The following is a 15,709-nucleotide window of genomic DNA, read 5'->3' on the forward strand; positions in this document are numbered from 1 at the left end:
AGGTCTGGACTAGAGAGCTACATTTGCGACCATCCGTGTGGAGGGGACGTGAAGCCATGAGCATTGCAGGAGATGGCCTAGGGAGAAAGAAGAACAGAGCAAGAAGATGAGGGGCCAGGACTGAGCTGTTTCCTGCTCTTCACCGCACTTTCTCTTCAAATTCCTCACCCCACCAGCTCCCTGGAACACCCTCAGCAGATGACTTTGCCTCCTACTTTACCAAGGACACAAAAACCATTAGTTGAGAACCCCGCAAACTTCTGACCACCTAACCAGCAGGCTTACCTGCACCCTTCTTACTTTTCCTCTTCTGTTAAAATGCAAGAGGTACCCCTCCCGTCTAAGGGCAGAGCCCTCCCGTGCCGTGTTGCCAATCCCTCCTCCTCGGCAACCTCACTCCATCAACCTCTTCTAGATCTTCCAGTGCTCTCACGATGTACCCATTCCGCAAGGGTTCTCTAATCGCTGCCATCTTTTAAAAACCCTCTTGCCAGAGAGCGGTACCGTCTCCCTCCTCCTTCAGAGTTAAACTGCTTGAAAGCATGGTCTCCGCTGGCTCTCCATCTCCTCTGCTCTCTGTACTCAGTTTCTGCTCCCACTACTCCACTGAACCTGCTCCCTGTGGACACCAAAGGCCTCCATATTTCAAAATCCAATGAACCCTTACAAGTCCTAACTTTTTTTTTTGCGGTACGCGGGCCTCTCACTGTTGTGGCCTCTCCTGTTGCGGAGCACAGGCTCCGGACGTGCAGTCTCAGCCGCCATGGCTCACAGCCCTAGCCACTCTGCAGCATGTGGGATCTTCCCAGACCGGGGCACAAACCCATGTCCCCTGCATCGGCAGGCGGACTCTCAACCACTGAGCCACCAGGGAAGCCCACAAGTCCTAACTTTAATTGACCTTTGGCCATATTTGACACCAGTGACCCCTTCCCTCCTCCTGAGAATGCTCTTCCCTTGAATGTTGCAAGTTCTGCCCTAAACTCTACCTCTCTTCACACTCTCCTTGGGTGAGCTCACATGCCCCCATGGCTTCCTAACCCTCCGTATGCTCACATCTCACAAATCTGTAACTTGGGTCCCAACATCACTCCTGAGCTCCTGACCACACACCAGTTCATCAAACTCAGTTACAACTAAAAGGGCAGCTGCTCCTCTCTCCTCCCCCAACTGGCAGCCCTCCTTCTCTTTCTCAGTGGCAAGCACTCTAGTCTCTATTCCTCACTCTCCCCATCCTACCTTTTGCCCCACACTCAACCCTAATCTATTCTTCACTCTGTAGTCAGAGGATGTTTCCAACATTTCAATCTGATCAACTAATTCTCTTGCTTAGAATGGTACTCTGCCTTTTCCTTGCTTCGGGACGTAGTCTAAACTCCTCGCATCAGTGTCCCGATTCGGCTCTCATCATTATCGCCGTGGTATTTTACACTTCAGCAGTTGTGAACAACTTTCAGTTCCCCGTACTGACACGGTCTCTGATGGTTTAGGACCTTTGCCTACGTTGTTGTTTTGTGCCTTGAACTCTATTCCCCAGCTTCCTCGTCTCGCCGAGGCTTATTCTATATACAGTCTGAGCTTAGAAATCACTTCTCTCCAAAGGCCTTCCCTGACCGCCTACGACCGGGCTATGTGTCCCTCCCATTAGGCTTTCCAATTTACCTTGTACTTACTCCTATGATAACACTTGTCACATTGTGCCACAAATGCGTCTTTACTTGTCTGTATCTTTCATCAGACTGGAAGTGTACTGAAGGCAGGGAATGCCTTGTTCAGCAGTTCACCCCCTTTATCTAACACAGTGAATGGCACATAGTAGGAAATCAATACATATTTGCTGAATTAATGAATGAACTTGGACTTTATGTCTAAAATATTTTATCCAATGTAGTAAAGTGGCAGGTGCATAAAATTTTGAATCAGAAACCTGAATTGAATGCCAGCTCCCTGCCTCTTAACCAGCTGTATGACCATGAAAAATCTATTTAACTTCTCTGAATTGAGAGCCTACCCAATGCCAGGCACTGTACTGAGTGCTTGCAAGGTAAAGAAAAAGAAAGACATGGTAACTGCCATCAAAGACATGGAAGCCGAGTCCAAAACAACGTGTAGGAGGGGGGAGGAAAGAGCATCCCAGGTAGAGCGAGTAACGTGTGAGAACTGCAGGCGAGCAATTGATCGTGTGCCTTCCCAGGGGACGTGGATATAGTTCAGTAAAGCCAGAAGAGAAGGTGCAGAACAGAGTTGGGATGAAGCAATGAGGCTGGAGAGATACAAGGAGCCACGTCATGAAGGGTCCTTTACAATGTGTCACAGAGTAGTTTGAGATTCATCCTCAAAGCCATGGAGTTAAAACCCCAAAGAGTTTTAAGCAGGAGAGTCACAATATTAGCTCTCTATCAGAGAAAGAGCTACGTCTAGTGGCGAGGTGGAGAATGGGCTGAAAGCCAGTTAAGTCAGAGGCAGGTTAGGAGGCTGTTGAGTAGTCCAGTCAAGGGGCCTCAGCTTTGGCAAGGACTTTGAGGATGGAGAACAGTAGTAGGAGACTGATTCAAGAGACATACATGACAGAACAGAAAGAACCTGATGACTGACTGCATGAGAGGGGTGTGACACAAGGAAGAGTACAGAAGGCGCCCAAGTTTCTGGTACAGGCAATTGGTATACAGAGGTGCCACTTACTGAGATGGGAACTGTGGAAGATGGAAAGGCTTTTGAAGAGAGGACTGATATGATCAGAGTGATCCTGCAATGACAGAGTTCTGTTGGCAGGAAGCAAGGTGGGAAAGGGACATGTCTGGAGTCAGGAAAATGAGCTAAGAAGCTACTGCAGTAGTCTAGGGGGAGCTGAGAGGGACTGAACTAAGGTGAGCAGTGGGAATGGAAAGGAAGGTGGAGTAACAATAGACAGGGTCGGCAGTTACAGTGGAGAGTCCTAGAGGATAGGATTACATAGCTGCATTAGGAGGGCTGACCTGAAGGTCTTTGAAAGCCAAGCAGAACTGAGACTTGATGCAATAGGAAAAAATAAAACTTTACACTATTCCTGAACAAAGTAGCATGTGAGGAATACTAGTCTAGAGATAGTATGCAAGGAGTACACTAGAACTAGAATGAGAAAAGGATGGAACCAGAACTAGAGTGAGGAGAGAGTGAAGGCTGCAAGGAGAATTGGTTATCATTCCAATATAGCACTGTGAGAAAGTGGCTATTACCAAAGAAGCACGTGAGATACAATACTTGTGACTCATCTTGTGTGAGATGTAAAAAAGAGGAAACAACTGACATGTAACCATGGTACATGTAACATTCTCATAAATCACTTGTTTACATATCTACCTTCATCAGACTATGGTCCTCTTGAAATCAGAAACTGTGTCTTCTTTATATCTTTAATATATAGTCCATATTGGGCATAGATCAAGACTCAGTAAATATTCTGAAGTGACCAACTCAATGAATAAATAAGTTGGAAGGGCAGATTATGTATGAAACCAAGGCAGTTTGGGGATGGTTTTGAATTGGCTGTGAATTGAGTTTAAGATGACATCTAAAATGTCCACTTGTAAATGTTTTATAGATGCTTACAAAAAAGACTAAGTGCTCAGAAGCTCAGTAGAGAGAAGAAACCCAAGAGGTACGCCAGGCGGTCATCAGTATTAATCATCCCCACAGCCCCCTCCCGCCATCTGCATCTGAACAAACAACACTGCAGCCTCAGTGGCTTCCTGTTACAGTGCAGTGTGGTCAGGATGGAGGCTCTGCTCTGAGTAGCCGTTCAGACCCAGGTTCCTTCCACGTGAACACCACCATCGTCAATGCACGGTCCCTAGGGTCACTGCAGGAGAGAGTGTAGAGGATTATCCTGCAGGTTTTACAGAGAGGCTGGAAAGTGGTTTTATCACTCCATCCTCCCGTTTTTGTTCTCTCAGGCAGGCTTCACAGAGTGTTGTTCTCGACTATCCATTTGCCTTTTCAATCCATTCTCTGCCCTCCCCTACTGTGCTCTGGGTCCTGGGAGGCTGGCCCCTAGGAAGGCTAAGCATTCTGGCACTCTGGCTTCCAGCTGGGTTCACAGAATGAGAGGAACCAGCAGGAGAGTGTAAACAGAAAGAGAGAGAGAGGGGCTTCCCTGGTGGCGCAGGGGTTGAGAATCTGCCTGCTAATGCAGGGGACACGGGTTCGAGCCCTGGTCTGGGAAGATCCCACATGCCGCGGAGCAAGTAGGCCCGTGAGCCACAACTACTGAGCCTGTGCATCTGGAGCCTGTGCTCTGCAACAAGAGAGGCCGCGATAGTGAGAGGCCCCTGCACCGCAATGAAAGAGTGGCCCCCGCTTGCCGCAACTAGAGAAAGCCCTCACACAGAAAGGAAGACCCAACACAGCAAAAATAAATTAATTAATTAAAAAAAAAGAGAGAGAGAGAGGTTGAGGTATCTATCACATCATCACCCCCACCCTTTGTCAAGAACTCCTGACAGTGGCTGCATTTTCTATAGCCACAGCTTCTGTTGGGCAGTCCCTGTTCTATGGCTCCAGCTCTTGCTGGCCTCCAAAACTCTATTCCTTCAATGCAGGGGGTCTTAGCAGCTTCCTGCACTTAATAGTTCCTGGCTGCTTCTTGTGGGGTCCCTTAACCTTGCCCATTCTTCTGTAAATCATCCCTTCTTAATCTCCCCTCAGTCAAATCCTCTGAGTGTGCCATTTGTATCCTACTGAAACCCTAACTGACACGTTGTTGACCAGCTCACATTCATTCCATTTCAGATACCAATGTGCTCTTTTGTGGATGATTTAATTAATTTGTTCTATCAAAAAGAGTACAAGTGGACACTGCAGTCAAAATTCCATTTTAGAACCTCATCCTGAAAGCTTTAAGTCCACATACTCTACAGGAAGAGAGAATCCCTTCTTTTCATTAGACTCCAGAAATGGTTATGCAGATAACTCTTGTCTTCCTCCATAGCGACAGACACTCCATAAAGTGATATGAGTCACTCTGTTCTCTTTCTCAGTAGTTTTATTCTTCCTTTTCCTGTTGGAGACCATTTCCACTTATGCACCCAAGGAAACATCATAGATGTATTTTTAGTAATACTAGATACCATTTTCTGAAAGCTAAGACACATGCTAGGTGCCCCATTATTTAATTGTTTAACAACTGTCAAAATAGATATTAACATCTTTATTTCATAAGTAAGGAAACTAACACTTGGAGAAGCTAAATAACTTGTCCAAGGTCACACAATTAGTACATGAGTCAGGATATGAATCAAATACTCTTTTTTTTTTTTTTAATATATAACCCATTCGTTTTATTTATTTATTTTATTTTATTGATTTTTTAAAAATTTTGGCTGCATTGGGTCTTAGTTGTGGCATGCGGGCTTCTCTCTAGTTGTGGCGTGCACGTTTTCTTCTCTAGTTGTGGTGTGCGGACTCCAGGGCACGTGGGCTCAGCAGTTGTGGCGCACGGGATTAGTTGCCCCGCAGCATGTGGGATCCCAGTTCCCCAAGCAGGGATCGAACACATGTCCCCTGCATTGGAAGGTGGATTCTCCAGCACTGGACCACTGGGGAAGTCCCCAAATACTATACTTTAAAAACTCATGCCCTTAACCTCTATGCTATCTTGCTAGGAGCGAAATACTCATAAACCAGGTGATGAGCTTAAAAATAAGTGGTGGGTAATTGTAAAACAGCAGTAGTGGGAAGGAGAGAGAGAGTGGGTATATAAATGAGGAGTTGGCAAAGAGATTTGCTTGGCATCGTGCAAGGACCAGGGTTAACAGAGCTAGAGTGGTGGCAAGAATCACTTTAGATAACCAACATAGGTCACGGGAGATGGGAAAGAGGAAAAACTGATTTCGTATACACATCTAGAAAAAATAGATAAGAGGTCTAGAGTTTTGTTCCCACCAGCAGTTGCTGAGCTTCAGGTGGGAACTCCTTAATGGTAGGAACTGTGTCTTACTAATACTGATATTTCCAGCAAGCATGATGAATCTTCCACACAGTGTGCAGCAAAAAATATTCACTAAGTTAGACAGTGAAACTTCATACTGTTTTCTGTATGAAGTATTATAAAGATGTTTACGTTATAATGTTTATTACTTATACAGCTCCGTAAACTGTGATAAAAATAGTAACATACAATAAGATGTTAAGATACAATAAGACGTAAGATACAATAGTAACATAACATACTATAACATATACTAAAATAATATTTACTGAATGTTTATTATATGCTAGGCAATATACTATGCCCTTTACACAGGTTAGATCATTTCATTTCCACAATAATCCTATGAAATAGATACTATTATTGTCATCCTCAGTTACAGACAAGGAAACTGAGGCACAGAGCTGTTAAGTCACACAGCTAATTGTTGGCAATGTCAGTATTTTTATCTAAGCATCCTGGCTCGGGAGCCCTTCCAAAGTATGTGAAGAAACTATATACCTATTGTAGCTTAAATGTATCCCATATCAAGTTCACAAGATGATGCTCAACAGTGCCTGGCTAAGGCTAATAATTCTGAATCTCTTCAGCGCAAATTAGGTAGGGTAGTTCAGCGTGCCACAAATAGTTGAAAATAGGTTTTGAAAAAGGCAATTATGTCTTTTCCTTTATATTTTCTTAGCTTTCTTGGAAATGAATTGCATACTGTCTTGCACGTAGCACAAAATAGGCACTTAATATCTACTTAATTTAATGAAACTGGTAACTTTTCAGTAAGAAAATGTATAAGAAGATATTAAAAGCAAAAAAAAATGGTGGTAGTAAAATATGCAAATAGTAGATACGAACATAAATCATCACTATTGCCTCCTACATACAAATTTTGCTACCTTTTGGAAGATGTTTCAATGAACATTTTCAAGACTACTGTTTAAAATGGTCACTCAGTCTTTAAGTTTTTAACTGCAGTAGAGAGCACATTTACCTGGAATGCCTTCTTTGAAAGCATCAGAATGATTTCGATATATACCAGAGCCTTCTAATGAGAGGAAAAAGAGTTACATTCATTAACATTCTTTTCTTATGTAGGTGAACCTTGGGCCTGGACATTAAAACAAAAGCTCTGAGAAGACACTTTATGATGACCATTGTATGAAGGTGATTGAAATACCTTGTTTTTTCAGGTTCTACTTCCTGAGGGTAATAACAATCCAAATTGACAAGGACTAGAGTATCTTCTGTACCCATCTAGACAGGGAAAATCAGATTTTAACATCGCACAATCTCACAGGGCTCTTCAGTTAGAATTCAGAAGGCCATTCATTCTAGGGTTAGTAGTTTCCCAGTCTCCCAGATCAGACATCCTGACACAGGCTGACATGACACCCAGAGGTGACTGGAAAGGGCTGCAGAATCAGGAATATGCTTCACACTTCCTCACTTCATGAAACTCTCTCCCACCTCCAGATGAGCCCTTCCCCCAAGCATCTAATTTATGCATCTTTTCAACTAATATTTATTGAGTATTTACCATATGTTGGGGCTGCTTTTGATGTTGGAGACACAGTGATGAATGAGATGATACCATGTCCTCCTGCAGCTAATACATACATATTGAAGAAGACAGATCACACATATATTACAAATACGTAAGTTAGAGCGTTGTTGGATACAGATTCATAATTTGAAGAAATTACACAGGATAATGGGACAAAGTGGGAAAGAAAAAATCACCTGTTTGCTCGGAGCTGGCCTGGCACTCACAGCTAGACCATGGTGTTCTCTGGTCAAACATAATTTTACAGCATATCAACATGAGAGAAAGTCACTCTGTGACTGTGACGGAGGCCAAAAAAACAACAACAAAAAAACCCCACTACTCTGTAATCGTGCCTGAGCAGGGACAAAACCAAAACACTGTGCAACCACCAAAATCACCAATAGCCCCCCTCCCAGCTGACATGAGCGAATGCTGCTTCTTCATTAACTGCAGCGTTAGCCCCACTCTGCTCCTCCTGCTTCCAAGATAAAGTTCATTAAGATACCCAGTCATACAATTACTCCCATTTCCTGACAGCCCCCAATCCAGAGCAAACCCCACTTCCTTCCCAAACCCTTAACAAGCCCCATGGTATGATTTTCTTGCTGAGATGTCCCATGTTTCGTCAAGGTGTGCAGTCTTGCTTCCTGCTGGAAGCATCAATCAACAAGCCCCACTTTTCTGGATTGCAGTGTGTTCCTGGTGATCTTTGATTAATGGGCATCAACAATAAGGAGGGGGAAATTCTTTAATTAGGGTGGTTGGGGAAGTATCTGATGAAGGGGTGTCAGTGTGCTGAAGGCTGATAGGTAAGGGGATGGCATTTGAATATCGGGGAAAAAACACTCCCATCAGAGGGAAAAGCAAGTAGCATATACATATACGTATACATATACATATACATGTTTTTTGTTTTTTGCTTTGCTGTGCTGCACGGCTTGCAGGATCTCAGTTCCCCAACAAGGGATTGGACCTGGCCCACAGCAGTGAAAGCCTGGAATCCTAACCACTAGGCCACCAGGGAACTCCCACAAACAGCTTATATTTTTATCCAACATTTTAAAATTTCACATAATCATCTCCTTTGGACGCTGATTTTGGGGTAAGGGAAGGGAGCTGATCCTATTCTCTGTTTCTACTTTTAATCCAAGGAAAGCTTTTACAGAAAAACAAAACTGAAGTAACATGTAAGAGGTAAGGAGGTGGAAGGTGGAAGAGCCTTGCGCTGAGACAGGGTCACTATGCTTGATGCTGAGGAAGGCTGAGCCCTAGGTTCATCCTTCTCCAGTTCCCATCCACAATCCTCTTCTCTGTTGGCTGTAACTCAATCCTTCCTAAGGTTTTAACAACTAACTAACAATAGAACTGGTAACTATCCCTTCTAGAACTTCATTCATTAAGAAGAGGTTTCTTAAAAATTAAAAAAAAAAAATTTCAAAAAGCCAGAGTTAATATTTTTGGCAAGTGGGGACCCAGGTCCTGCTTAATACTGGACCAGAAATAGATATAACAGTGACCTTTAACTTCTACCACCAGGGGAACATGAGGTATTATGATGCTAAATGGGGGTAATGCTTATCAAAATGTGTTCTAATAATTCTACTGCTCAAAGATTTTAGGGAGTGGAGGGAGGGGGGAGGATTCCTTAGTTAAATTCTTTCTGAAAAGCTGGATGTTACTGTCCTCTCTTGGAGATTTATACTGTACATTAGAATATTAAGGGTTCTAAGAGTTTTAACATAAAATTATCAGATGAAGTGTGTTTAGCACAGAGATGATAAACTCGACTGACCACAGAACACCTCACTTTACCACTTTCTACTCTGAGGGATGAATTTCTGTGGAATACACATTTGGACACACTGCTACTGGGAAATCAGCCACTGCCCTTGAGACCACTGAAATGGCTCCTTGTTAGGAGATAGGGGTGCCTATTTCTGAAATGGGGGTGCTAACCGGATTAGTGCTGTACCAGGATCCTTACCGCACGGTTCCACAGTAGATAAGCTCTAGTATTATGCATTAGACGTCACCCTTTCACTCCCTTCAAATCTCCTGAAGTCAGGACATGCCTGGCATCATTATTGTTTCTTACTACTGTGTGTACAATTGCCAGCTAATCTCCCCAGGCTGCAGTGTTACTTATTTATGCTGACATTAAAATATTCAAGGATTTCCTCCTGTCCCCAGTAGCTTGCTAATCTTGACTCTGTTTCCTTGACTATTTTTTTTCTTTGAGAGCTTCTCCTTAAAACTTATATTTTAGTATCCAGGATGTTAATCTTCCTTTGTACCTCTATCACATTTCTTGGCCATAATTGGTCACACCGTTGGCCAGAACACAAACAAAAGGCGCAAACAGAACCTATAGCCTCAGCAGTCACTGGCCTGTATCTGCCACATTGGCTTTCATTAGCTGGAAGCACACAACAAACACAGGGAATTGGGGAAAGACCCATTATTAACAGTGTGCCAAGGTGTTTGTGTTTTGTTTCTTTAATATTTTAAGGACATATTTCCCTAAGAGAAATATTTTAGAAACAGATGATATGACTACAGGTCAATACTATATGGGCAGAATTCTGCTGGTCTGGGTCCTGGAGAGACAGTTGCCAACATGAGGTTATATGTGAAAGAAATTTGTTGGGGGAAACACCTGTGAGAAAAAAATAGGAAGGAGCCTGAAGAGGCTCTGAGAGCCATCAAACTGATGCAAATCTGACCCTAAGCAGAGGGAGAGAGGGAGAGAGGGAAAGAAGGGACAAAGGAAGGCTATGTGGCAGCAAATCTAAGGAAAGTTCAGCAAGACTTTGGGAGCTCGGGAGCCCAAGTCCCCCATCAGAGGAGTGCCTTACCTCCCAGGAATGGGTCTGTTTGAGTAACTCTGCCATGTGCTTGCCTGAGAGCAGTCCATAGTAAGTACGGTCTTAGGACAAACAGAGTAATAGATCTCAGAGCACAGTAGCTGGGGCCCTCAGTCAATTATTCTCCCTACTCTCCAAGATATGAGAAGTGCTTTCCCATGGTCATCACACAAGATTCTCAAAATTTAACGTGCATACAAATCACCCGGGAATCTTACTAAAATGCAGATTCAATACGTCTGGGGTGAGGCCTGAGTTTCCATACTTCTAACAAGCTCTCAGACAACATGATGCTGTTGTTCCAAAGACCTCACCTTAAGTATTTAGCAAGGTTCTAGAGAATACTTAGAAGAGCCCCATTCAAACCATCAATGTAGGCTGAAGTAGGTTTTGTGGAGAACTGTTCACAGGCTTAATTCCTCACCGCTGATGTGACAGCCATCTCTGTTGCCATCAGAAGATGTATGTACTTCCAGGTTAGGTTTTTTTCCATTCAAATAACTCATTCCCCTTCCTCTGATATCATAGCTGTCAACCCCCTCTTGTCACACTGCTTGCATAACCTGTTAAGGATCATACCCATGTCATCTCTCTATATGCATTCATTTTGGTACCAAGAGAGACCTTTGGTCCTTTGTGATCTAAATAACATTGCTTCTTCCTCCAAGTATTTGGTTTGGACAGTTTGTGTTTCTTAATCTTATGCAAAAAGTTTTAAGCATCTCCTTCCAACCATATTGGGCTCTAAAGTCCACCCTACAGGGACTTTCTTGGTGGCGCAGTGGTTAAGAATCTGCCTGCCAGTGCAGGGGGACATGGGTTCGATCCCTGGTCTGGGGAGATCCCACATGCCGAGGAGCAACTAAGCCCGTGCGCCACAACTACTGAGCCTGAGCTCTAGAGCCAGTGAGCCACAACTACTGAACCCGTGTGCCACAACTACTGAAGCCCATGTGCCTACAGCCCGTGCTCCACAGCAAGAGAAGCCACCACAACGAAAAGGCCGCGCACTGCAATGAAGATTAGTCCCCGCTCACTGCAACCACAGAAAGCCTGTGTGCAGCAACGAAGACCCAATGCAGCCAACAATAAATAAATAAAATAAATAAATTTATTTAAAAAAAGATGAAGTCCACCCTACATAGAATTCTGGTGCAGCCGGTCATTTCTCTTCTACATAAGAGTTCTGAGGGATCTGACCACACGCATCTCCTCCACGTTGCCTGAAGACTTCTGCAGTTATCATCCTAATACCACGTAGCTGTCCATCTATTTTTTTTAACATCTTTATTGGAGTATAATTGCTTTACAATGGTGTGTTAGTTTCTGCTTTATAACAAAGTGAATCGCTATACATATACATATATTCCCATATCTCCTCCCTCTTGAGTCTCCCTCCCACCCTCCCTATCCCACCCCTCTAGGTGGTCACAAAGCACCGAGCTGATCCCCCTGTGCTATGCAGCTGCTTCCCACCAGCTATCTATTTTACATTTGTTGGTATATATAAGTCCATGCCACTCTCTCACTTCATCCCAGCTTACCCTTCCCCCTCCCCATGTCCTCAAGTCCATTCCTGTCCTGCCCCTAGTTTCTTCAGAACCTTTTTTTTTTTAGATTCCATATATATGTGTTAGCATACGGTATTTATTTTTCTCTTTCTGACTTACTTCACTAGGTATGACAGTCTCTAGGTCCATCCACTCACTACAAAAACTCAATTTTGTTTCTTTTTATGGCTAATATTCCATTGTATATATGTGCCACATCTTCTTTATCCATTCATCTGTCGATGGACACTTAGGTTGCTTCCACGTCCTGGCTATTGTAAATAGAGCTGCAATGAACATTGTGGTACATGACTCTTTTTGAATTATGGTTTTCTCAGGGTATATGCCCAGTAGTGGGATTGCTGGGTCGTATGGTAGTTCTATTTTTAGTTTTTTAAGGAACCTCCATACTGTTCTCCATAGTGACTGTATCAATTTACATTCCCACCAACAGTGCAAGATGGTTTCCTTTTCTCCACACCCTCTCCAGCAATTATTGTTTGTAGATTTTTTGATGATGGCCATTCTGACCAGTGTGAGGTGATACCTCATTGTAGTTTTGATTTGCATCTCTTTAATGATTAGTGATGTTGAGCATCCTTTCATGTGTTTGTTGGCAATATGTATATCTTCTTTGGAGAAATGTCTATTTAGATCTTCTGCCCATTTTTGGATAGGGCTGTTTGTTTTTTTCATATGGAGCTGCATGAGCTGCTTGTAAATTTTGGATATTAATCCTTTGTCAGTTGCTTCATTTACAAATATTTTCTCCCATTCTGAGGGTTGTCTTTTTGTCTTGTTTATGGTTTCCTCTGCTGTGCAGAAGCTTTTAAGTTTCATTAGGTCCCATTTGTTTATTTTTGTTTTTATTTCCATTTCTCTAGGAGGTGGGTCAAAAAGGATCTTGCTGTGATTTATATCATAGAGTGTTCTGCCTATGTTTTCCTCTAAGAGTTTTATAGTGTCTGGCCTTACATTTAGGTCTTTAATCCATTTTGAGTTTATTTTTGTGTACGGTGTTAGGGAGTGTACTAACTTCATTCTTTTACACGTAGCTGTCCAGTTTTCCCAGCACCACTTATTGAAGAGGCTGTCTTTTCTCCATTGTATATTCTTGCCTCCTTTATCAAAACTAAGGTGACCATATGTGCATGGGTTTGTCTCTGGGCTTTCTATCCTGTTCCATTACCATTGCAACAAAAAGAATAAAATATCTAGGGATAAACCTACCTAAGGAGACAGAAGACCTGTATGCAGAAAACTATAAGACACTGATGAAAGAAATTAAAGATGATACAAACAGATGGAGAGATATACTATGTTCTTGGATTAGAAGAAGCAACACTGTGAAAATGACTCTACTACCCAAAGCAATCTACAGATTCAATGCAATCCCTATCAAACTACCAATGGCATTTTCCCAGAACTAGAACAAAAAATTTCACAATTTATTTATTTTTGCTGTGTTGGGTCTTCGTTTCTGTGCGAGGGCTTTCTCTAGTTGTGGCAAGCAGGGGTCACTCTTCATCACGGTGCGCGGGCCTCTCACTATCGCGGCCTCTCCTGTTGCGGAGCACAGGCTCCAGACGCGCAGGCTCAGTAGTTGTGGCTCACGGGCCTACTTGCTCCGCAGCATGTGGGATCCTCCCACACCAGGGCTCGAACCCGTGTCCCCTGCATTAGCAGGCAGATTCTCAACCACTGCGCCACCAGGGAAGCCCCCCCAAAATTTCACAATTTGTATGGAAACACAGAAGACCTCAAATAGCCAAATCAATCTTGAAAAAGAAAAACGAAGCTGGAGGAATCAGGCTCCCAGACTTCAGATTATACAACAAAGCTACAGTAATCAAGACAGTATGGTACTGGCACAGAGACAGAAATAGAGATCAATGTCCATCTATTGCTAAACAGATCCATTCTCTTCCTTCACTCTAGTTACTGGCCTCTTTGTATATCTTAACTCAACCCCCTACACAGTGTCTATGGTGTAAAATAGCAGTTTTCACACTTTTTTTTCTAAAGCCATGAAATTCAAAGAAAGCTTTAAAAAAATAGATTAGGCTGGTCTGGCTAAAACAGGGGAGATAAAATTAGAGAGGTAGCCAGGAACACACCTTGTGTGTTAGGGTGTTTAAGCATTACCATGAAAGCTATGGGGAGCAAGCTATGGGATTTCAAAGGAGAAAAAACACATCAGACTTGTGCATTTTGAATGATTCCTCTGGCAGATGTGAGGAGGGTAATTTTAAGAGGGTCCAGACAGAATCAGAAAGACTAGGAAGGAGAATATGAGGAATGTAAAGGATATTAAGGAATCAGCATCAACAGAACTTGCTGTCTGTGTATGAAGGCAGTGAAAGAGAGGCATATAGTATGTCTCCCAGGTTTCAAGCTTGGACAATTTATTGATGCAGGGTTCAGCGGTTGCCAATTATGGAAATGGGGAAGATAGGAGGAGGAACAGATTTAGGGGAAAAGACATTGAGCTCACTTTTGAACACAACAACTTTGAGGAAGATACCTACTAAACCATTTGGGTAAAGGGATGTGGAAATCAGCAGAATCTGTTTAGATACCCCGCTTGTATCCAAGTCTATGTTACTATTTGCATACTCTTCTCAGCCTCTACTTAACTGCTCAAAGTTCGTATTAAGTAAAGTCTTTTTCAACTAAATTGTCTATAAAGTCTTGCTTTCTTCCAATATGTTTTGCAAAATGTAGGTTGTCTGCCACACTCGTTACTGCAGTCATTACTTCTCTCCTTCTCTTTCCAAAGTGCTCTTTGTATAATCTGAGTTTTGAGCCTTATTCAGGGTTCTCTGCATTCAGAGAAACAGGGAAGGTTTTGCTTTGTGCACTTTGGCAGAAACACTAATTTCTGTCTAGAATCTGAGCTCAAAAGAAGATTTAAAGGCTCTAGCGGTGAAGAAACAGGAATTAATAGAAAACCATGTGTGTAACCTGCAGAAGGTAAAATAGACTAGGTTGATATATGTGGTAAGAAAAGAGGTGCTATGTATAATAAACTAAATATATTATGCTTTGTTTAGAAGGTTAAATTGTGCTATGCATTGTTTTCTGTTACATTTTAACATGGTAGTTTTCAAATTTGGGTTGAACGTCTTTGAGGGGCCACTGGGAGGCAGGGTTGCTAGGTATTGATAGCTGGGACTTCAGGCCCATCACCACTATTTCAGCCAGAACAACCTAATCTGTTCTACATAGGCTTTCATTGAAGAAGGGATTCTATGGCTTTTTTTTTTTTTAAGGGTGAAAATCACTGTTTTTTGCAACAGAGGCTGTAAGACATAAGAAGAGGTCAGTAGAGGTCAGTAGATGGACATGTAGGTAGTATTAGGATGATAACTGCAGAAAGTTTCAGGCAACCTGGAGACGCACAGTGACCAAACCTCTCGGCACTTCCAAGCAAATTCCTCACCAAGAAGAGAAATATCGTGATGGACTGGCTGTTCATGGACTTCGGGGCCCTACTTGGTTGGAAAGAGGGGCTTAAAACTGCTTGTATTCAAGATGAAAAATATACTGTCGAAACCAAATAACTGGAGGGAGGGGATGTTATTGACATGACTGAGGGCTAAAGTCCTCCAAGTCCTCTCTTGGAACCAAAATGAGTGCACATGTGCAGATTTATGGAGACAATCATAAAGAGATTATGCAAGCCATGTGACAAGAGGAGGTTGACAGCTGTGATGTCAGAGGCAGTGAAATGCAGGATGTTCCTTAAATGGGCCACAAATTTTCTGCCAATATTTTTTTCTCCATTTGG

Source organism: Grampus griseus (assembly GCF_964374135.1).
Source record: "Grampus griseus genome assembly, chromosome: 12".
NCBI lineage: Eukaryota > Metazoa > Chordata > Mammalia > Artiodactyla > Delphinidae > Grampus > Grampus griseus.